General features: G+C 41.9%; 1 pseudogene; it reads right to left on the bottom strand.

The window, feature by feature from the left end:
- Window positions 1-18,064: 18,064 nt before the first annotated feature.
- On the bottom strand, window positions 18,065-20,010 carry LOC133242246 (putative RNA-binding protein 15B; annotated as a pseudogene).
- Between the last annotated feature and the right edge of the window lie 2,274 nt (window positions 20,011-22,284).

The raw sequence follows: 22,284 nt of genomic DNA, 5'->3' as shown, positions 1-22,284 counted from the left end.
ATGCTCAAAATCCTTCAACCTAGGCTTTAGCAGTACATGAACGGAGAACTTCCAGGTGTACAAGCTGGGTTCAAAGAGACAGAGGAACTAGAGATCAAATTGCCAACATTCATTGGACCATGGAGAAAGCAAGGGAGTTCCAGAAAAACATCTGCTTCTGCTTTATTGACTACACTAAAGCTTTGAATGTGTGGATCACAGTAAACTGTGGAAAATTCTTAAAGTGATGGGAATACCAGGCGACCTTACCTGTCTCCCGAGAAATCTGTATGTGGGTCAAGAATCAAAAGTTAGAACATTACATGAAACAACTGACTGGTTCAAAATTGGGAAAGGACTATGACAAGGCTGTATACTGTCATCCTGCTATTTAACTTCTATGCAGAGTACATCATGTGAAATGCCAGGCTGGATGAATCACAAGCTGAAATCAAAATTGCCAGGAGAAATATCAACAACCTCAGGTATGCAGATGTTACCACTCTAATGGAAGAAAGTGAAAAGGAACTAAAGAGCCTCTTGATGAGGGTAGAAGAGGAGAGTGAAAAAGCTGGCTTGAAACTCAACATTAGAAAAACTAAAATTATGTCATCTGGTCCCACCACTTCATGGCAAATATAAGGGGAAAAGTGGAGAAGTAGTGACAGATTTTATTTTCTTGGGATCCAAAATCACTGTGGATGGTGACTGCAGCCATGAAATTAAAAGACATTTGCTCCTTGGAAGAAACACTATGAGTAACCTAGACAGCATATTAAAAATGAGAGACATCACTTTACTGTCAAAGGTCCCTATAGTCAAAGCTATGTTTTTTCCAGTAATCATGTATGGATGTGAGAGTTGCACCATAAAGAAGGCTGAGCACTGAAAAATTGATGCTTTTGAACTGTGGTGCTGGTGAAGACATTTAGAGTCCCTTGGACTCCTTGCAAGGAGATCGAACCTGTGAGTCCTAAAGGAAATCAACCCTGAATAGGCATTGGAAGGACTGATGCTGAAGCTGAAGCCTCAGTACTTTGGCCACCAGATGGGAAGAGCTGACTCATTGGAAAAGACTCTGATTCTGGGAAAGATTGTAAGCAAAAGTAGAAGGGGGTGACAGTGGATGAGATAGCTTCACCAACTCTGTGGACATAAGTTTGAGCAAACTCTGGGAGATGGTGAAGGACAGGGAAGCCTGGTGTGCTGTAGTCCGTGGGGTTGCAAAGAGTTGGATAGAACTTAGTGACTGAACAACAACAAACAAGTAAAGAACCACTACTTGTCTTGCCCAACACTTGGAAAAGGGAGGTGTTACCACTTACTTAAAACTGGCAGCCTTCTGTCAAACCTAATCTTTCTTGTTCTCTCATAGTCCTGGTCTCTACTGGCTGATCTGTTAAATTCCCATCGCATATTAATAATTGATAATTGTTTAATGTCATGATTTCCAGAAATATTTGCATTTTAACAAGAATTTCCAATAGAATGCCACCAACCCAGCATCATTATTTCTGATGGAATTATGAGCCATGTGACACTGCAGGTTAAAAAAAAAAGTATTTGAGGACTAGAGATCATTCCTCTGTACTCCACATATTACACCTTTTTTTGAATTCAGTTCAGTTCAGTCGCTCAGTCGTGTCCAACTCTTTGCGACCCCATGAATCACAGCACACCAGGTCTCCCTGTCCATCACCATCTCCTGGAGTTCACTCAAACTCACATCCATAGAGTCGATGATGCCATCCAGCCATCTCATCCTCTGTCGTCCCCTTCTCCTCCTGCCCCCAATCCCTCCCAGCATCAGAGTCTTTTCCAATGAGTCAACTCTTCACATGAGGTGACCAAAATACTGGAGTTTCAGCTTCAGCATCAGAGTCTTTTCCAATGAGTCAACTCTTCACATGAGGTGACCAAAATACTGGAGTTTCAGCTTCAGCATCATTCCTTCCAAAGAACATCCAGGGCTGATCTCCTTCAGAATGGACTGGCTGGATCTCCTTGCAGTCCAAGGGACTCTCAAGAGTCTTCTTCAACACCACAGTTCAAAAGCATCAATTCTTCAGTGCTCAGCCTTCTTCACAGTCCAACTCTCGCATCCATACATGACTACTGGAAAAACCATGTCCAAGCAATGGAAATCTGTGGGGAACATGGGCTACAGTGGCTGATTAGTCTAGTTTCCTGGGACTGATGGGGTTCCTGGGACAGAATTTCCTGAGAAAGTTCTGGTTAAAGCAGAATCAGTTGGTCACCCCAAATGTCAAACGTATTAATAGGACCCACGTGTAATAGGGCAACTTGAGACTGTTGTATCCAGTGGAGATTTTGCTTGATCCCTCAGCCTGAAGACATCTCTGTAACAGTTTTGTGGGCAGGGCTTGCAGGGGAACAGAGTTATGGCCGGCAATCAGGACTGTAAGTGAGAGAAATGCTGACATTTCATGTATGACGTCTTGTCTTCTGAAATGAAAACTCCTTAGGAAGAAGAGCAGAGTTTTTACTCTTCTTCATTTTTCACAACACCTAACAGGATGCTAAAAAGTAGTCATTTATACAATAACCAAAATTTGCAAAGGTACCCCTGGACACCTCTTCATTCACATCCACACAATACTTGTTGGGAGACTGAATACAGAGTTTACATCTTCCTTTCCAAATTCAGGGATGGCTTGGACATGATAGAGTGATGGGCATCAGATTTACCTTCTGGCTGTGAACATATGTAAGTAAACAAAATATATGGAACAATTGTTTTCAGGCATCAGATGAGTGAGAACTGCTAGAACTAAGCTCAACACTCTTTAAAGGATGATAACAAATTCTAGAAAGATCAGATACTGTCAATTCTCATTATTCATGGATTCCATATTTACAAATTCACCTACTGGCTGAAATTTATCTGTAACCCCCCAAATCAACGCTCTTGTGGCACTTTTGAAGTCATTCAGAGACATGCACAGAGTGGCAAAATTTTGAATTCCCAAAGTGCACATTCCCAGCTGAGGTCAAGCAAAGCAATGCCTTCTTGTTTCAGCTCTCATGTTGTTAAAAAAAAAAAAAAAAAAAAAGTGTCGTTTCTGTGGTCTGTTTACTGCCACGTTTTTATTGGTGATTTTGCTATTTAAAATGACCCTCAAGGCTGTGCTGAAGTGCTGACTAGTGTTCCCAAGTGCAAGAGGGCTTGACGTGCCTTACAGAGAAAGTACATGTGTCGGTATATTAAGTAAGTTATCTTTAAATGGAAACACATAAAACAGGGTTACTTATTGATCCATTGATGACCATGTTTTGACCAGACGCTAGCAGAACCCTAACCTTGTATTTGCCCTAGAGGCACTGGTTCAGGCTTCATTAACTCAGTGTGCATGGTGACTCTATAGAACATAACTACAGAACTTTCAGTAATGAGAACCAATTGTAATTCATCCCCAGCAGACTTGTTCCATAAGAATTATTAAAGGAAATTCTTCAGACTTAAGGGAAATTATACCAGCTGGAAATTCAGAGCTATGTGAAGGAATGAAAAGCACTGGACATGTTAATGTCTGGGTAAACATAAAAGACTCATTTTTCATTTCTTAATGTACTGAAAAGACAATTGAGTATTTTAAACAAAAAGAATTACAGTGTCTTGTGGAATTTGTAATCTATTTAGAAGTAGAAAACAAGATTACAATGGGAAGGAAAGGAGTAAAGGGAAGTGTGCTGTTAAAAGGCTGTTACATTTTATGTGAACTGGTACAGTATTAATTCAAAGTACACTGTGATAAGTTATGGATTCCTACTGTGGTGTTCAGATCAACTACTAAAACATAAAATAAGACATATGGCTAAAAAGCCAAAATAGGATACTAAAAATACTCAGGAAATGTTAAGGAAGGGAGAAAAGGAGGGGGAAAAAAGAAAGAATAGGACAAATATGAAGAAATCCCAAGATGGGAGATTTAGAAACAACCATATCAATAATTACAGGGACTGTAGTAAACACTCCAAATGAAAGCTAGATGCTGTCAGCCTGGCAATACAGAAATAGGTAGTCTTCCCTATAGGAAAGGGAAACCCAGTCTAATAGTTTAAATACTAGGGTAAAAGTAGAAACACAGGGAATTCCCTTGAGGTCCAGTGGTTAGGACACAGCACTTCCACTGCAGGGAGCCCCAAAGATCCTGAAAACTGCATGGTGCTGCTAAAAAAAAAAAAGTAAAAGGACAAGGAAAAATATATACTGCACAAACACGAAGCTGAAGAAATCTAGTGATTATATTAACATCAGAGAAAACAGACTTTAAGATAAGGAGTATTACTGGAGATAGGGAAGGATATTTCATAATGATGAAAGGCTCAATCCATAAGAAGTCATCATTCTGAATATGTGTGTACCCCTAATAACAGAGCTGTGAAATATGTGAGGCAAAAACCTGGTAGAATTTAAAGGAGAAATAAACAAATCCACAATTATAGTTGAAGCCTTTAGCACTCCTCTCTCAGTCATCAATAGAAAAAGTAGATGGTCATTAAGATACCATCAAACAACTTGTCGTAATTAACATTCACAGCTCTCTCCCTCCAACAACAGCAGAAGACACAGTCTTTTCAAGTGGATGAGGGATATTCAGCATGAGAAACCATGCTGGACCATAATGAAAGTATCAATAAATTTATAAAGATGAATACAGTACAGAGCATGTTTACTGACCACAGTAGAAAAAGAATTACAGTAGAAATCAATAATTGGAAAGATAACTGGGAAATTCCCTGAATGTTTGGAAATTAAACAAATGCAAGGACTTCCTTGACAGTCCAGTGGTTAAGACTTCACCTTCCAATGCATCGGGCGTAGGTTCGATCCCTGGTCAGGGAGCTAAGATCCCACATGCTGCGGGGCCAAAAAACCAAAACATAAAACAGAAACAATATTGAATAAATTCAATAAAGACTTTATAAAAGGTCCATATTAAAAAAATCTTTAAAAAATTCAGTGATATTTGGGCACTTCTGGCTGAATTGACTGGAGGCCAGTCACTGGTAAAGTATACAATACCCCTTCTTTCTCCCCCAAACACCTAACAGTGTCTTTATATCCATCTATATATGAATATATATATGAATTTGTGGAGTCTTTTGCTCTGTGAAGTGAAGTGAAAGTTTCTCAGTCGTGTCCAACTCTTTGTGACCCCATGGACTATACAGTCTATGGAATTCTCCAGGCCAGAATACTGGAGTGCATAGCCCTTCCCTTCTCCAGGGGATCTTCCCAATCCAGGGATCAAACCCAGGTCTGCCACATTGCAGGCAGATTCTTTGCCACCTGAGCCACAAGGGAAGACCTTTTGCTCTGTAAACATGAGAAAAGATAAGTTGTTGGTGGTGAAGAGGGCTAGACAGAGGCAAGAGGAGTTCTGAGGGGATAAAATGGCATGGATTCCTTTTCTAGACCTTTCACTTCAGTGCTTAAGCAAATGAGAACCGTGAGTTTCTGGACTTGCCTGAGGGAGACTTTGAGAGACTGAAAGAAAGCAGGGCTTTCTTTCCTCTTTGAGGCCCAGGAGCAGAGAATGGCACAGAATTGGGGAGGATACCCATCTAATCCAGAAGCACTTGGGCACCCCAAGGCTTGCAAGCTCTGGGAGGAGCTACAGTAAGCCCTGGTAGCATGGATATTGGTATCTCATCATGGATGCCAAGCTGTCAGATTGCTCTAAATAGCCTTGCAAGCAGGGGGCATGAGAATTGGAAGCTGGAACAGTATAGGAACGAGCAAAGAAACCAAGGTGTGACTCCCAGAAACAAATGGGCTGGGGTGGGACACTTGAAAGCGGTGTGTGGTCTCCCAGGTCTGTGCTTACCTAAGAAAGCATGTATCACTCACTGGTAGCCAAACATGGAATAGTCTGCTTTTCTGGAATAAGTAACAAGATCCTTCAGGAGCCAATATTAGGGCCAATCTTGGAAATCTAGGTTTGTTTCAGGGTCTGTGCAGAGAGAGAGGTATGTAGCCACTCCTGAGTGCTCTGTACCCTGGACTGCAACAGATTTCTCTGTGCAGAGAATCACTGCACTTTGTAGATTCTTGATGAAGAAAAGTCCCTTATCTTCAGTTCTTAGAAGGTTAAATTTGGGAAGGAGCCCCACAAGGTCACTGATAAGTGCAGGAGCCTGGTATAGACCTGTATAAATTGTTCAGAAGACTCAACACTGGATGTAGACCTGGGGCTTTTAAAGACTGGCAAGATCATCATAAAGAGCATTTCACAGTGAGGTTAAGGGCAGGAAGACAGTCAAGAAAATGATACAGGGACTTCCCTAGTGGTCCAGTGGCTAAGACTCCGCACTCCCAATACAGGAAGCCAGGGTTCAATCCCTGGTCAGGGAACGAGATCCCACATGCCACAGCTAAGTGTTCACATGCCACGACTAAGACTTGTCTCAGCCAAATCAATCAATCAGTATTTTTTAGTGAATGTGCATGTCAGATATTCACAATATATTTTCTCTATTTTTATTGAAAATTTATCAGTGTCATAAGTCTCTAACACACACATATATAAAACTCTGAGTCAGTGATCTAGAAAATGCCTTTTATAAAAAAAGAATCATAATTTTGAAAATTGTGAGTATATTATCTGCATGAATAAAAGCTCTTAGCTCTCAAAAAAAATAAAACAAATTTAAAAAAAGAAAAGGATACAATTGAAAGTGACACAGTGATGGATGATAAAGACAGAGCAGAGCTCCTCTATGTTCACTTTGTACCTATCTTTTCTATCAAGGAAAATTTTTCATACTGAAAAGTCTAACCCGGGGCTTTTCAAACTTTAACATGCATGTGCATCACTTCAAGATTTTGTTAAAATGGAGATTCTGATTCAGTGGGTCTGGGTGGGGCCCAAGATCCTGTGCTTCTGACAAGCTCCCAGGTGATGCTGATGAAACTGGACTTCCAACCCCACTTTGGTTTTTTTTTTTTTTATTATTAATATTTACCAATTTCTTTTTAAATTTTTTAAATTAACCTTTTTTTGTTGTGTTGGGGTATAGTTGATGAACAATGTTGTGATAGTTTCAGGTGATCAGTGAAGGGACTCAGCCATACATAGACATGTAGCCATTCTCCCCCTAATCCCCCTCCCATCCAGGTTGCCATGTAACATTAAGCAAAATTCCATGTGCTAGAGAGTAGGCCCTTGTTGGTTACCTATTTTAAATATAGCAGTGTGTACATGTCCATCCCAAACTCCATAGCTATCCCTTCCCCCAACCCCACTTTGAATAGAAAGAATCTAGACCAAACATTGGTAAAGGAAGAGAAGTCCAGGATGGGTAAAATGGTTATCAAAAGAGAATCTCATTGCATTAAGCAAGGTCAACTTTCCAGTCAGGGCAAATTACATCTCTCTGAGTATTTGGAGTGCTTGCAAATCAGACCCCTAAACCACTCTTGAAGATGGAAAGATTGAAGGCAGGAGGAGAAGAGGATGACAGAGGATGAACTAGTTGGATGGCATCATCAACTTGGTGAACATGAGTTTGAACAAGCTCTGGGAATTGGTGATGGACAGGGAAGCTTGGTGTGCTGTGGTCCATGGGGTCGAAAGGAGTTGGACACAAATGAGCTACTGAACCAAACTGAAACCACTCTCGTGGATACTTTTATTTACTAGGAGAGGTGCTAGAGGCCTGAAGGCAGGCAAATGTGATCATAGGTTTCAAAAAAGGAAAAAAGAGAGGAAGCGTAATGGACAGATCAGTAAGCTTGATGTTGATTCCAGGAGGTAATCTAAAATGATGTATTTTAAAAGGATGATTTGTTTTCACTGAATGGACCCAGTTTCATGGTCTTTGGTGGTTTTAGCAGAATGGTACCTCTGGGCAGCAAGTGAAATATAGAAAAGCACTGGCTGAGGACTTTCCAGACATTTGTGCGAAGCAGCGTAATAATGACCGGCTGTGAAGGCAATGAGTGAGATTAGTAACTGGTTGATCACTGCTGCCTGGAGGGCCCTGATTAATGATTAATAGTCCCTGAAGGATAGCCTCCAGGCCTGTGATAAAAGCTTCATCCTACACCTGGTCTGTAATTTTATCACACACTAACTTAGATCATGGGGAAATAGATGGGGAAACAGTGGAAACAGTGTCAGACTTTATTTTTGGAGCTCCAAAATCACTGCAGATGGTGACTGCAGCCATGAAATTAAAAGACGCTTGCTTCTTGGAAGGAAAGTTATGACCAACCTAGATAGCATACTGAAAAGCAGAGACATTACTTTACCAACAAAGGTCCGTCTACTCAAGGCTATGGTTTTTCCAGTGGTCATGTATGAGTGGGAGAGTTGGACTGTGAAGAAGGCTGAGCACCAAAGAATTGATGCTTTTGAACTGTGGTGTTGGAGAAGACTCTTGAGAGTCCCTTGGACTGCAAGGAATCCAACCAGTCCATTCTAAAGGAGATCAGCCCTGGTATTTCTTTGGAAGGAATGATGCTAAAGCTGAAACTCCAGTACTTTGGCCACCTCAAGTGAAGAGTTGACTCATTGGAAAAGACTCTGATGCTGGGAGGGATTGGGGGCAGGAGGAGAAGGGGACGACAGAGGATGAGATGGCTGGATGGAATCACGGACTTGATGGACATGAGTTTGAGTGAATTCCGGGAGTTGGTGATGGACAGGGAGGCCTGGCGTGCTGTGACTCATGGGGTTGCAAAGAGTCGGACACGACTGAGCGACTGAACTGAACTGAAATGACTTAGATCACTGGTTCTCAAATGCTGCTGCTGCTAAGTCGCTTCAGTCATGTCCGACTCTGTGTGACCCCGTAGACGGAAGCCCACCAGGCTCCCCTGTCCCTGGCATTCTCCAGGCAAAGAACGATGGAGTGGGTTGCCATTTCCTGCTCCAATGCATGAAAGTGAAAACTGAAAGGGAAGTCGCTCAGTCGTGTCAGACTCTTAGCGACCCCATGGACTGCAGCCTACCAGGCTCCTCCGTCCATGGGATTTTCCAGGCAAGAGTACTGGAGCGGTGTGCCATTGCCTTCTCCATGTCAAATGTTAAGGTACACCAGAATCTCTTGAGGGCAGGGGTTGCTTGTTAAAATGTTGATTCTAAGTCTCCAGCCCTGGGCTCTGATTTGGAAGGTCTGAATGCATTTTTTGTTGTTGTTGTTTTTCTTTCTTTTTAATTTATCTATTTTTTAATTGAAGGATAATTGCTTTACAGAATTTTGTTGTTTTTTGTTAAACCTCAGCATGAATCAGCCATAGGTATACATATACCCCTCCCTTTTGAACCTCCCTCCCATCTCCCTCCCCATCCCACCCCTCTAGGTTGATACAGAGCCCATGTTTGACTTTCCTGAGCCATACAGCAAATTTCTGTTGGCTATCTATTTTACATACGGTAATGTAAGTTTCCATGTTACTCTCTCCATACATCTCAGCCTCTCCTTCCTTCTCCCCATGTCTGTAAGTCCATTCCCTCTGTTTCTCCATTGCTGCCCTGTAAATAAATTCTTCAGTACCATTTTTCTAGATTCCATATATATGCATTAGAATACAATATTTATCTTTCTCTTTCTAACTTACTTCTCTCTGTATAATAGGTTCCAGGTTCATCCACCTCATTAGAATTGACTGAAAAGCGTTCCTTTATATGGCTGAGTAATATTCCACTGTGTATATGTACCACAACTTCTTTATCCATTCATCTGTCAGTGGACATCTAGGTTGCTTCCATGTTCTAGCTATTGTAAATAGTGCTGCAATGAACAATGGGATACATGTGTCTATTTCAGTTTTGTTTTCCTCTGGGTATATGCCTAGGAGTGGGATTGATGGGTCATATAGTGGTTTTATTCCTAGTTTTTTTTTAAGGAATCTCCATACCGTCTTCCATAGTGGCTATATCAATTTACATTTCCACCAACAGTTTAAGAGTGTTCCTTTTTCTCCACACCCTCTCCAGCATTTGTTTGTAGACTTTCTGACAGATGTGAAGTGATATCTCATTGTAGTTTTGATTTGCATTGAGCAATGAGTGAGCAATGTTGAGCATCTTTTCATGTGTTTGTTGTCCATCTTTATGTCTTCTTGGGAGAGATGTCTGTTTAGGTCTTTTTCCCACTTTTTGATTGGGTTGTTGGTTTTTCTGGTATTGAGTTGTATGATCTGCTTGTATATTTTGGAAATTAATCCTTTCTCAGTTGTTTCGTTTGCTATTATTTTCTCCTATTCTGAGGGTTGTCATTTCACCTTGCTTATAGTTTCCTTTGCTGTGCAAAAGCTTTTTAAGTTTAATCAGGTCCCACTTGTTTACTTTTGTTTTTATTTCCGTTCCTCTAGGAGGTGGGTCATAGAGGATCTTGCTTTGATTTATGTCATCAAGTGTTCTGCCTATGTTTTCGTCTAAGAGTTTTATAGTTTCTGGTCTTACATGTAGGTCTTTAATCCATTTTGAGTTTATCTTTGTGTATAGTGTTAGGAAATGTTCTAATTTCATTCTTTCACATGTAGGTGTCCAGTTTTCCCAGCACTATTTATTGAAGAGGCTATCTTTGCCCCATTGTATATTCTTGCCTCCTTTGTCAAAAGTAAGGTACCCATAGGTGCATGGTTTTATTTCTGGGCTTTGTATCTTGTTACATGGGTCTATTTTTCTGTTTTTGTGCCAGTACCATACTTTTCTGATGACTGTAGCTTTGTAGTATAATCTGAAGTCAGGAAGGTTGATTCCTCCAGCTCCAATCTTCTTTCTCAAGACTGCTTTGGCTATTTGGGGTCTTTTGTTTTCCATATGAATTGTGAAATTTTCTGTTCTAGTTCTGTGAAAAATGCCATTGGTAATTTGATAGGGATCACATTGAATCTGTAGATTGCATTTGGTAGTATAGGCATTTTCACAATATTGATTCTTCCTACCCAGTAACATGGAATATCTCTTCATCTGTTTATTTTTGATTTCTTTCATTAGTGTCTTATAATTTTTTTGTGTACAGTTCTTTTGTCTCCTTAGGTAAGTTTATTCTTAGATACTTTATTCTTTTTATTGCAATGGTGAATGGGATTGATTCCTTAATTTCTCTCTCTGATTTTTCATTGTTAGTATATAGAAATGCAAGTGATTTCTGTGTATTGATTTTGTATCCTGCAACTTTGCTAAATTCACTGATTAGCTCTAGTAATTTTTTTGATACTATCTTTAGGGTTTTCTATGTACAGTATTATGTCATCTGCAGAGAGTGAGAGCCTTACTTCTTTTCCTATCTGGATTCCTTTTATTTCTTTTTCTTCTCTGATTGCTGTAGCCAGGACTTTCAAAACTATGTTGAATAATAGTGGTGAAAGTGGACACTCTTGTCTTGTTCCTGATCTTAGGGGGAATGCTTTCAGTTTTTCACCATTGAGAATAAAGTTTGCTGTAGGCTTATCATATATGGCCTTTACTATGTTGAGGAAGGTTCGTTCTATGCCCATTTTTTGAAGAGTTTTAATCATAAATGGGTGCTGAATTTTGTCAAAGGCTTTTTATGCATCTATTGAGATGATCATGTGGTTTTTATCTTCAATTTGTTAATATGGTGTATCACATTGATTGATTTGCATATATTGAAGAATCCTTGCATCCCTGGAATAAACCCAACTTGATCATAGTATGTAAGCTTTTTGATGTATTGCTGAATCCTGTTTGCTAAAATTTTGTTGAGGATTTTTGCATCTATGTTCATCAGTGATATTGGCCTGTAGTTTTCTTTTTTGTGTGTTGTCTTTGTCTGGTTTTGGTATCAGGGTGATGGTGGACTCATAGAATGAATTTGGAAGTATTCCTTCCTCTGCAATTTTTTGAAAGAGTTTAGGATAGGCATTAGCTCTTCTCTAAATGTTTGATAGAATTCTCCTGTGAAGCTGTCTGATCCTGGGCTTTTGTTTTATGGGAGATTTTTGACCACAGCATCAATTTCAGTGCTTGTAATCGGGTTGTTCATAATTTCTATTTCTTCCTGGTTCAGTCTTGGAAGATTGAACTTTTCCAAGAATCTCTCCATTTCTTCTAGGTTATCCATTTTATTGTCACACAGTTGTTCATAATAGTCTCTTAAAATCCTTTGTATTTCTGCATTGTCTGTTGTAACCTCTCCTTTTTCATTTCTAATTTTGTTGATTTGATTCTTCTCTCTTTTTTTCTTGATGAGTCTGGCTAAAGGTTTGTCAATTTTGTTCATTTCTCAAAGAACCAGCTTTTAGTTTTATTAATCTTTACTATTGTTTCTTTCATTTCTTTTTCATTTATTTCTGCTCATATCTTTATGATTTCTTCCCTTCTACTAATTTTGATTATTTTTGTTCTTCTTTTTCTAGTTGTTTTAGGTATAAAGTTAGGTTGTCTATTCGATGTTTTTCTTGTTTCTTGAGGTAGGATTGTATTGCTATGAACTTACCTCTTAAAACTGCTTTTGCTACATCCCATAGGTTTTCAGTTGTCATGTTTTCATTTTCATTTGTTTCCAGAGGCTTTTTTATTTCCCTTTTGATTTCCTCAGTAACCTGTTGGTTGTTTAGAAACATATTGTTTAATCTCCATGAGTTTGTGTTTTTTGACAGTTTTTTTCTTCTTGTAATTGATATCTAGTCTCATTGCACTGTGGTTAGAGAAGATATTTGTTATAATTTCAATTTTCTTAAATTTACTGAGATTTGATTTGTGACCCAAGGTGTGGTCTATCCTGGAGAATGTTCCACGTGTACTTGAGAAGAAGATATATTCTGCATTTGGATGGAATGTCCTGAAGATATCAATGAGATCAATCTCATCTAATGTATCATTTACTTGTGTTTCCTTATTAATTTTTTGTTTTGATCATCTGTCTATTGGTGTGAGTAGGGTGTTAAAGTCTCCTACTATTATTGTGTTACTGTCAATTTCTCCGTTTATGTCTGTTAGTATTGTCTTATGTATTGAGGTGTTCCTATGTTGGGTGCATAGATATTTACAATTGCTATGTCTTCCTCTTGGATTGATCCCTTGATAATTGTGCAGTGTCCTTCCTTGTCCTTTATAGTACTCTTATTTTAAGGTCTATTTTGTCTGATATGAAGATTGTTACTCTAGCTTTCTTTTGCTTCCCATTTTCATGGAATATATTTTTCCGTCCTCTCACTTTCAGTCTATATGTGTCTTTAGGTCTGAAGTGGGTTTCTTGTAGACAGCATATATATGGGTCTTGTTTTTGTATCCATTCAGTCAGTCTGTGTCTTTTGGTTGGAGCATTTAATCTGTTTTCGTTTAAAGTAATCATTGATATATATATATATGTTCCTATTGCCATTTTCTTAACTGTTTCGGGTTGATTTTGTAGATCTTTTTCTTCTTTTGTATTTCTTAACTATATAAGTCCCTTTAATATTTATTGTAAAGCTGGTTTGATGGTACTGAATTCTCTTAACTTTTGCTTGTCTGAAAAGCTTTTTATTTCTCCATCAATTTTGAATGAGATCCTTGCTGGGTACGGTAATCTTGGTTGTAGATTTTTCCCTTTCAGTACTTTAAATATATCCTGCCATTCCCTTTTGGCCTGCAGAGTTTCTGCTGAAAGATCAGCTGTTAAGTGTATGGGGTTTCCCTTGTATGTTACTTGTTGCTTTTCCCTTTCTGCTTTTAATATTCTTTCTTTGTGTTTAGTCTTTGTTAGTTTGATTAGTATGTGTCTTAGTGCGTTTCTCCTTGGGTTTACCCTGTATGGGACTCTTTGCACCTCTTGAACTTGATTGACTATTTCCTTTTCCATGTTGGGAAAATTTTCAACTATAATCTCTTCAATAAGTTTCTCATACCCTTTCTTTTTCTCTTCTTCTTCTGGGACCCCTATAATTCGAATGTTGGTGCATTTGACATTGTCCCAGAGGTCTCTGAGACTATCCTCAGCTCTTTTCATTCTTTTTTACTTTATTCTTCTCTTCAGAAGTTATTTCCACCATTTAATCTTCCAGCTCACGGATTCGTTCTTATGCTTCAGATATTCTGCTATTGATTCCTTCTAGAGTATGTTTAATTTCAGTAATTGTGTTGTTTGTCTCTGTATGTTTATTATTTAATTCTTCTAGGTCTTTGTTAATTGATTCTTGCATTTTATCCATTCTGTTTTCAAGGTTTTTGATCATCTTTACTATCACTATTCTGAATTCTGTTTCAGATAGTTTGCCTATTTCCTCTTCATTTATTTGGACTTCTGTGTTTCTAGCTTGTTCCTTCATTTGTGTAGTATTTCTCTGTCTTTTCATTATTTATTTATTTTTTTAAACTTACTGTGTTTGGGGTCTCCTTTCCCCAGGCTTAAAGGTTGAATTCTTTCTTCCTTTTGGTTTCTGCCCTCCTAAGGTTGGTCCAGTGGTTTGTATAAGCTTTGTATAGGGTGAGATTTGTGCTGAGTTTTTTTGTTGTTGTTGTTTGTTTGTTTTTCCTCTGATGGGCAAGGCTGGTAATCCTGGGCAAGGTGGTAATCCTGTCTGCTAATGATTTGTATTTTTGTTTTGTTTTTTGTTTAGATGAGGGGTCCTGCACAGGGTGCTATTGGTGGTTGGGTGATGTCGGGTCTTGTATTCAAGCGGTTTCCTTTATGTGAGTTCTCACTATTTGATATTCCCTAGTGTTAGTTCTCTGGTAGTCTAGCGTCTTGGAGTCAATGCTCCCACTCCAAAGGCTCAGGGCTTGATCTTTGATGAAGCCACTTTCTTCATAGAATTCCCAATTCCTTCAAATTCCATCAGTCTGGTTACCAAATACTTTCTTCTGGCTTCTGCTGGTGGCCAGCCATCCCTTGGCTTAAGGCAGAATAACTCCAGTCTCTGCCTCAGGATTCACATGGTGTTCCTCCTGGTGTGTGTCCACATTTTCCTCTTCCTCTCTCAGTCGGCCTGAATGCATTTTTAATAAGCATCACAAGGTGATTTTGAGGAACGTGTTCTGTGGAGCTCAATTTGAACAAACAAAAACCCTGATGAATAGGAACGAACACAAGCAGTTCAAAATACTCTTTTTAAAGTGTGTATTTGGAGTTTCCCAGTTGACCACAGGATAGTAAAGCCAAGAGTCGTATTTCCTTAGAGAGAGATCCCTGGGTCCTGAGACTGCCTTTTTTCTTGATTATGAGTGAGACTGAGAAAGTGTTTTTACCTTTGTTCTATATTCTTTGAATTTTTTTTTTTTTAAGCGCAGGACTTCTGCTTTCTAGAAGGTGGGATACACATTCTTTTTGCTATTTCTCTGGTTCAATACAACAAAAAACTCTTGACATTCTATATGAAACAGTAATATGAAGACTTGGAAAGATGGAGAGAAGAAGACAGCCCATCTAGGGATTTTAGGACCCAAGGAATGAGTTGGTGGTGAGTTCTGTGGGTTTCCTTTTTGCCTCAGATAGCCTAGACTTGGACCTGAGGAAGGTGGCAACCCAGAACTGGTAATGAATGCAGACATAAAAGCCCCAAGAAACGCCTGCTTTCTTTAGCCAAAGACCAGAAAACGGACAGACTAGAATGACAGAAAATGTTTAGACAAAAACTGCCTTAGACAAAAACTGCTTTACTCCAGTTTACTCGCATTACAGAAAAAAAAAAAAAAGTGGCCTCACCCCTATCCCCATCAGCAAAGACCAAGTGGAAAGCTGAGATTTTCACCTCACCATGTTGTAGTGAAGCACTCAAGCCGCCTGTCAGACTGGCATCAGAGGAGGTGTGGGGGAGAGTGAAGACCTCAGTGCTGCCCAGCAGTAATGAGGCCACCTCCCCTCACGGTGTCACTAGAAACCATGTGGATGCCAGTGACAAAGCATTGATACCTCTTGGCCAGCAAGGTACCAGCAGAGCCTGAGTGGGGAGATGGTGCTTCACGCCCCACTCAGCAGCCCTCCAAGGTGTGAAAGGAAGCTCAGGGGTAACCTGGGCTTTTACCACTACCTGGCGGGAGTATGACAGCATCTCCTCTTCCCCTAACAAATGTGTCAGAGGAAGCCAGCTAAGACAGAGCATTTACATAGGACCCAGAGTCTCATAATACTCCAAATGTCAAGGTTTTAATAAAAAATCACTCATCAGACCAAGAACCAGGAAGATTTCAAACAGACTGAAAAAAGATGATCAATAGACATTGTACCACTTTCTCAGGGTGGCCAAAACATAATACTAAAAACTGCATTGCTTAAAAACAAAAGAAACTTACGGTCTCAGTTTTGGAGCCTAGAAATAAAAAATCAAGGTGTTGGCAGGGCCATTTTCCTCTTCAACCCATAGGTTTATTTCAATCACCCTATATTTAATAAACAGTTGAATTTATCATGTAAAAACTCTCAGGAAATCTTCAGGCCCAAGTAGCTGCTATAGTGTTGCAAAGGGTCCGAGAGGACTTAGCAACTGAACAACAATAGCAGGCACTACACTGCCTTGATTAGCTGACAAAGGCAATGGCACCCCACTCCAGTACTCTTGCCTGGAAAATCCCATGGACAGAGGAGCCTGGTAGGCTGCAGTTCATGGAGTCGCTAGGAGTCGGACACGACTGAGCGACTTCACATTCACTTTTCACTTTCATGCATTGGAGAAGGAAATGGCAACCCACTCCAGTGTTCTTGCCTGGAGAATCCCAGGGACGGGGAGCCTGGTGGGCTGCCGTCTCTGGGGTCACACAGAGTTGGACATGACTGAAGCGACTTAGCAGCAGCAGCAGCCTGTACTTTGTCCAGATTGGCTAACTCCTAGACTGAACGCTGATGTGATTGGCTGCCTCCTAGCCTGTACTTGGTCCAAATTGGCAGATTCGTAGCCTGTACATTGCCCTGATTGGCTGACAACTAGCCCATACTTTGCCATCATTGGCTAACTCCTAGACTGTATGTTGATGTGATTGGCTGACTGTTAGACTGTACTTGGTCCTGATTGGCTGACTCCTAGAAGGTAGTTTACCCTGATTGGCTAACTACGACCCTATACTTTGCCCTGATTGGCTGCATACTAAGCAGTAGTTTGCCTGGATTGGCTGACTCCTAAATTATAGCTTGCTCGGATTGGCTGACTCCTAACCAGTTGTTTGCCCTGATAGGCTTACTCCTAGCCTGTACTTTGCTCTAAGTGGCTGATAGTTAGCCTATACTTTTCCATGATTGGCTGACTTCTTACTTGGCCCTGATACGTTGACTCCTAGTCTGTACTTTGCCCTGATTGGATGACTCCTAGCCTGTACTTTGATGTGATTGGCTAGATGTTAGGCTGTATTTTGTCCTGACAAAGACCTGAGAGCTGTGACGCGCTGAGGGCTTTAACGTCCGTGGCTCCAAATCTTTGTTGTGAGGAGACAAAGAACCGAGGAACATACACTTGCGTGACATCTATGGTGCCATGACTCGGGTTTAACCTGGCTGAAACAACCTCCGCGCGGAAGAGGCCAAGCACAGCAGGAGCCCAACTCAGCGAAGCTCCGGCACTAGAAACAGAAGGTGAAGAAACCCAGCGCAGGGAAAGGCCCATCGTGCTGGACACCCAGACAGCGAAAAACGAACTCAGCAGAAAGCCCACGCGGCCTAGTCTCAGATTCCAGAAGACCTCCGGTTAAGGTAAGAGGTCCTCGCTCCTATGGCTGGAGGGACCTTTACAATCTCTCGTTTCTTGTTTCCTCGAACCTCCCGTGAACAGGCCGGTGGCAGGGGCACAATTGAGGGACTCTGGAGAGGCTACTCCTCAGCATGTCCCAAAGGCGCTATCTGCTGAGCCTCAGTTTCACCTCAGGATGAAAAGGATGGCCTCAGTCCTCACTGTCAGGGTATCCCTGAATGTAAGCTAGTCCTAAGCTGTCTGGGTTTCATTCACAACAGGGTTTTTTTTTTTTTTTTTTTTTTTCCACAACAGGGTTTAAGGAGTGAAGCTAGTGAGTCTTCTTAAGTGGCCTGTCCTTGTAAGTTCATACCAGTCAATCAAATCCTTGGCCTGTATACCCATTGCTCTCTGCCATCTACAGACACCTTTCCCTTGTGGCATCTTCCATAATGCCTGGTGGGGGTTCTTCTGTCCTTTCTCTTCTTTTTTTTTTTTTTAAATCCATCCTCTGACAAAGGCTTTACTGACAATTTTCCATACAGTTAGTCAAAAAATAAAAAAATACAGAACACAGCAGACAGTATTTCATACACTAGAAGCTGACATGACAGGAGTCCCTTCTCATCATGGTAAAAAACAAAAAACAAAAAACCAAAAAACCCAAACCTAAGAACTTAGTTTTTGGTGGGGAGATAGGACTTTGGTCCCCTACCAAATGAAATGGAGTAACCCAGCAGAGAATTCAAATCAAGGGTGTAGTATGGGCTGGAGGGGCAGGGCAGCGGTGGTCATATTTTAAAATAACTGCTTTAGTGACAAACAGGCTGGAAAAGCCAGGCTCGGGCTAGGCTGTGTCTCTCACTATAACTATCACCATGTGCTCCTCCTCTAGCTTGCCCAATGTCCTCAGCGCTGACTGGAGGTACTGCTGTGAGAAGTCACAGGGCCGGAAGGCGTAGAGCATGCCTGTGCTGTCTCTGCCCTTGGATCCACCCACTGGCAGGCTGATCACCCCTGCAGCCTGCTTCTGTTTCAAGTAGGAGACCAGGTTCCTGAGAAGCCCTCTGTAGGCCAGGCTCCACCGTAGGCATCCCCTCAGAGCCAGGCCCACTGGGGGTCGCCTGGGTGGCCAGGAGCACTGCGTAGCCATTGGGGCTCCCCTGCTTGATGCGTCGTGTGACCTCATCGAGCTTGGGCTGGTCCAGGCAAAGGCGCTGGGCAATCTTCAGCTGGGTCAGCTTACTCCCGGAAGTATGGTCTTTGAGGAGACTGCTGATCACCCCCTGGTCCCCCTCTAGGATGTGCATAGATGTCGGGAAGCAGCTGTTTTTCAACACCAGAAGCCCGTTCCAACCCAGCTGCAGCGTCTGGGCATACTCTGAAAGATTCTTGAGCTTTTTGGTCTCGTGTTTTTGCTCTTCCAGAGGCTTGGGCTCGGCCTCAGTGGTCCGATGATTGCTCTCGCTCTCTCGGGTCTTCTTCCCCTGGGAAGAGTCGGGAGCCTCGTGGTGGTGGTGGTGGCTCCGCTCCTCCGCCCCGTGTCGGCTGTTGCTGAGGGAGTTGCTGCCGGACTCCTTGGTCCCTTCACTGGAATGGTTTTCCTTGTGGCTACGCTCAGGGGTGCGGTCGGAGCCTCGGTCCGCAGGCTGCCCACCACCCTTGGTCCTGCTCCGCTCCTCATAAGGGGAGTGGGTGGCCCTTCCGCGATCACTGGAGAGGCTCCGGCGCTTCCACGTGTCCTCCCAGGCCTTGAGTCCTTTCTCTTCTGTGTGCCAAGGATCACACCAATGAAACTGTGAGCACCGGTCAGATATTTAGCAAATTTTCTGGAGGGTTATGTAGGGGATTCCTTGGCACGTTTTCCCCACTGCTTTTTTCTCCTGTCCTTCAGCTCTCTCTGCTTAACAGGCAGGCGGTACTAATGCTTTGAAATTGTATAATATGTTGTGCGTGTGTGCTCAGTCACTGTCTTGTCCCACTCTAGCACGTCCCACTGCAGCACGAGAGGCTCCTCTGTCCGTGGGATCCTCCAGGCAAGAATACTGCAGCGGGTTGCCATTCCCTTCTTCAGGGGTCTTCCTGAGTCAGGGATCAAACCTGGGTCTCCTGTCTCTTGTATTGGCAGGCAGGTTCTTAACCACTAGCACCACCTGGGAAGCCCTATAATACATTGGGATTTCTAAAAGGGCTTTGCATGTGATGCAAGCATCAACATAAATGGAAAATCTGAGAGCGGGAATTGTAGGAAGTCTCCAGAGGAGGCTGTAAAAGTGACATTGAGTGAAGAAGGAGAATTCTTCCCAATTTGAGAAGGGCCAACTGCCAGGGAAAGGAAATGAGCTCTCTTTCCCCTGGAAAAATTGGTGAAGGCTCACAACCTTTATATCTTGTCTGGAAAGCAAGCCACTGTGTTAAGATGTGGTAGTATTCTGCCTACCATGATTTCCCATCTCTACTTGGGAGAGGCCATTGCTCTCTGCCATCTACAGACACCTTTCCTTGTGGCATCTTCCATAATGCCTGGTGCTGGGCTTTCCATTTATATTCGCTGTACAGATATATAAGAAATTTTTAGTTTTTTACTTAGTTGTTTTTCCTCTTTTGCTTTTAGTCAGATGCACCTCAGGATGCTTCCCTGGTGGCTCAGATGCAAAAGAATCCACCTGCAATGCAGGAGACCTGGATTCAATCCCTGGGTTGAGAAGATGCCCTGGAGGAAGGCCTGACAACCCACTCTAGTATTCTCCCTGGAGAATCCCATGGACAGAGGAGCCTCGTGGGCTACAGTCCACGGGGTCACAAAGAGTTGGACACAAATGAGCAACTAACACTTTCAGTTTCACCTCAGGATGAAAAGGATGGCCTCAATCCTCACTGTCAGGGTATCCCTGAATGTAAGCTAGTCCTAAGCTTTCTGGGTTTCATTCACAACAGGGTTTAAGGAGTGAAGCTGTTGAGTCTTCTTAAGTGGCCTGTCCTTGTGAGTTCATACCAGTCAATCAAATCCTTGGCCTGTATGCCCCCTCCCCACCCCTACTCCCTGCACCAGACTGGTCCTCCCACAGTCCCTTCCCATCTCAGTAAATAGTTGTTGTTTATTTGCTAAGTTGTATCTGACTCTTTTGCGACCCCATGGACTGTAATCCACCAGGCTCCTCTGTCCATGGGATTCTCCAGGCAAGAATACTGGAGTGGGTTGCCTCTCCAATGGGTTGCCATTTCCTTCTCGGTGGATCTTCCTGACCCAAGGATCAAACCTGCATCTTCTGCATTGGCAGGCAGGTTCTTTACTGCTCGGCCACCAGGGAAGTCCATCTCAGTAAATAGCAAGTCCAATTTGCCAGCTTCTCATGCAAAGACTTTTCCTCTCGTATCAGACATCTAAATAGTCAGCAAACCCTGTTGACTCTACCCACAACATATATTCAGAATCTAACCACTTCTTGTATCTCCCCTCTACCACCTGGATCAAAACCACCATCACCTTTCTCCTTGATCGTTGCATTAGTCTTCCATTTGGTCTTCCTTTTTCCATGCTTGCCTCCGTTTTTAAAAAATTTTCTAACACAGCTGCCACAGTGGCCCTCTTAAAAGTAAAAAAAAAAAAAAAAAAGGTCATCACATCTTGTCAGTCTTCTTCTTATAGCTCCGATGGTTCCTCATCTCCTTCTGAGGACAAGGTAAAGTCATGACCCCCAAGCCTCTGCACATACAGTCTGGCTGCCAGATCCCTCTCTGACCTCGTTATCCACTTCTCTCCCCCTCCCTCCCTCAGTCCCAGCCCCCGGGCCTCCTCTCTCCTCATTGGACATATTAGGTAGACTTTTACCACCTGGTCCCTTGCTCTCCCTACTACAATGCTCTTCTGCCTCCCCCCTGCCTCCCCACCATGTATCTGCATGGCTCTTGTCTCATATCCTTCAGCTCTTTGCTTAAATATTTCCTTCTCAATGAGTCCTTTTCTGGCCACCATTTCTATAATCACAGTATCCCTTCCAACACCCCCATCTCCCCACCCCTTTTCCCTGCTTTATTTTCTTCCATAGCTCTATTCACCATTTCCATAGTATCCCTATCTTTATATATATTTATATTTTATAATATAATTATATATTGAGTATATTTTGTTACAGAAGGTATAATTTGTTAATTGTCTGCCTCATCCCCACCAAAGGTAAGTTTTCAAGGGCTGAGATTTTTCTCTGTTTGATCATTGATGAATCCCCTCCGCATGCTTTAAACAGTCCCTGTCATATAGTAAAGGCTAATAAGTATTTGTTGGATGGATAAATTAGTGAATTTTATATGTTCCCCACAATCCAATCCCCCACTTACTATTCTCTCACCCAATTCTCGCATCACAAACTTCCACCCTTTTCACTGAGACAGGAGTTCACATTGCATCTTAAAAACTGATGTCCCCGAAGATTAACCACCACCACCCCCCAATAAAGGAGGGTAATGATAACCAGGAAGTTATCATTCTTGGCAGATATCTTGGTTGGGGGTCAGGTGGACCTAGGTATGAGTCCTGGCTCTGCCATTTGGTATAAGACCCAAAGCAAGTTGCTTCACTTCTCCAAGCCCCAGCTTCCCCATGGAGAGTGAGACTATTGTTTGCCATCATAGGGTTGCTAGGAGGCCTGAAAGTAGGCATGTATTGCTTATGCCAAGAGCAGTGCCCAGCACAAAGGTAGGATCGTACTATACACATTGCTCTGCAA

The sequence above is a fragment of the Bos javanicus genome, chromosome X (genome assembly GCF_032452875.1).
Source record: "Bos javanicus breed banteng chromosome X, ARS-OSU_banteng_1.0, whole genome shotgun sequence".
NCBI lineage: Eukaryota > Metazoa > Chordata > Mammalia > Artiodactyla > Bovidae > Bos > Bos javanicus.
The sequence above is the reverse complement of the archived record's forward strand: the minus strand, read 5'-3'. Positions and strand labels throughout refer to the sequence as shown.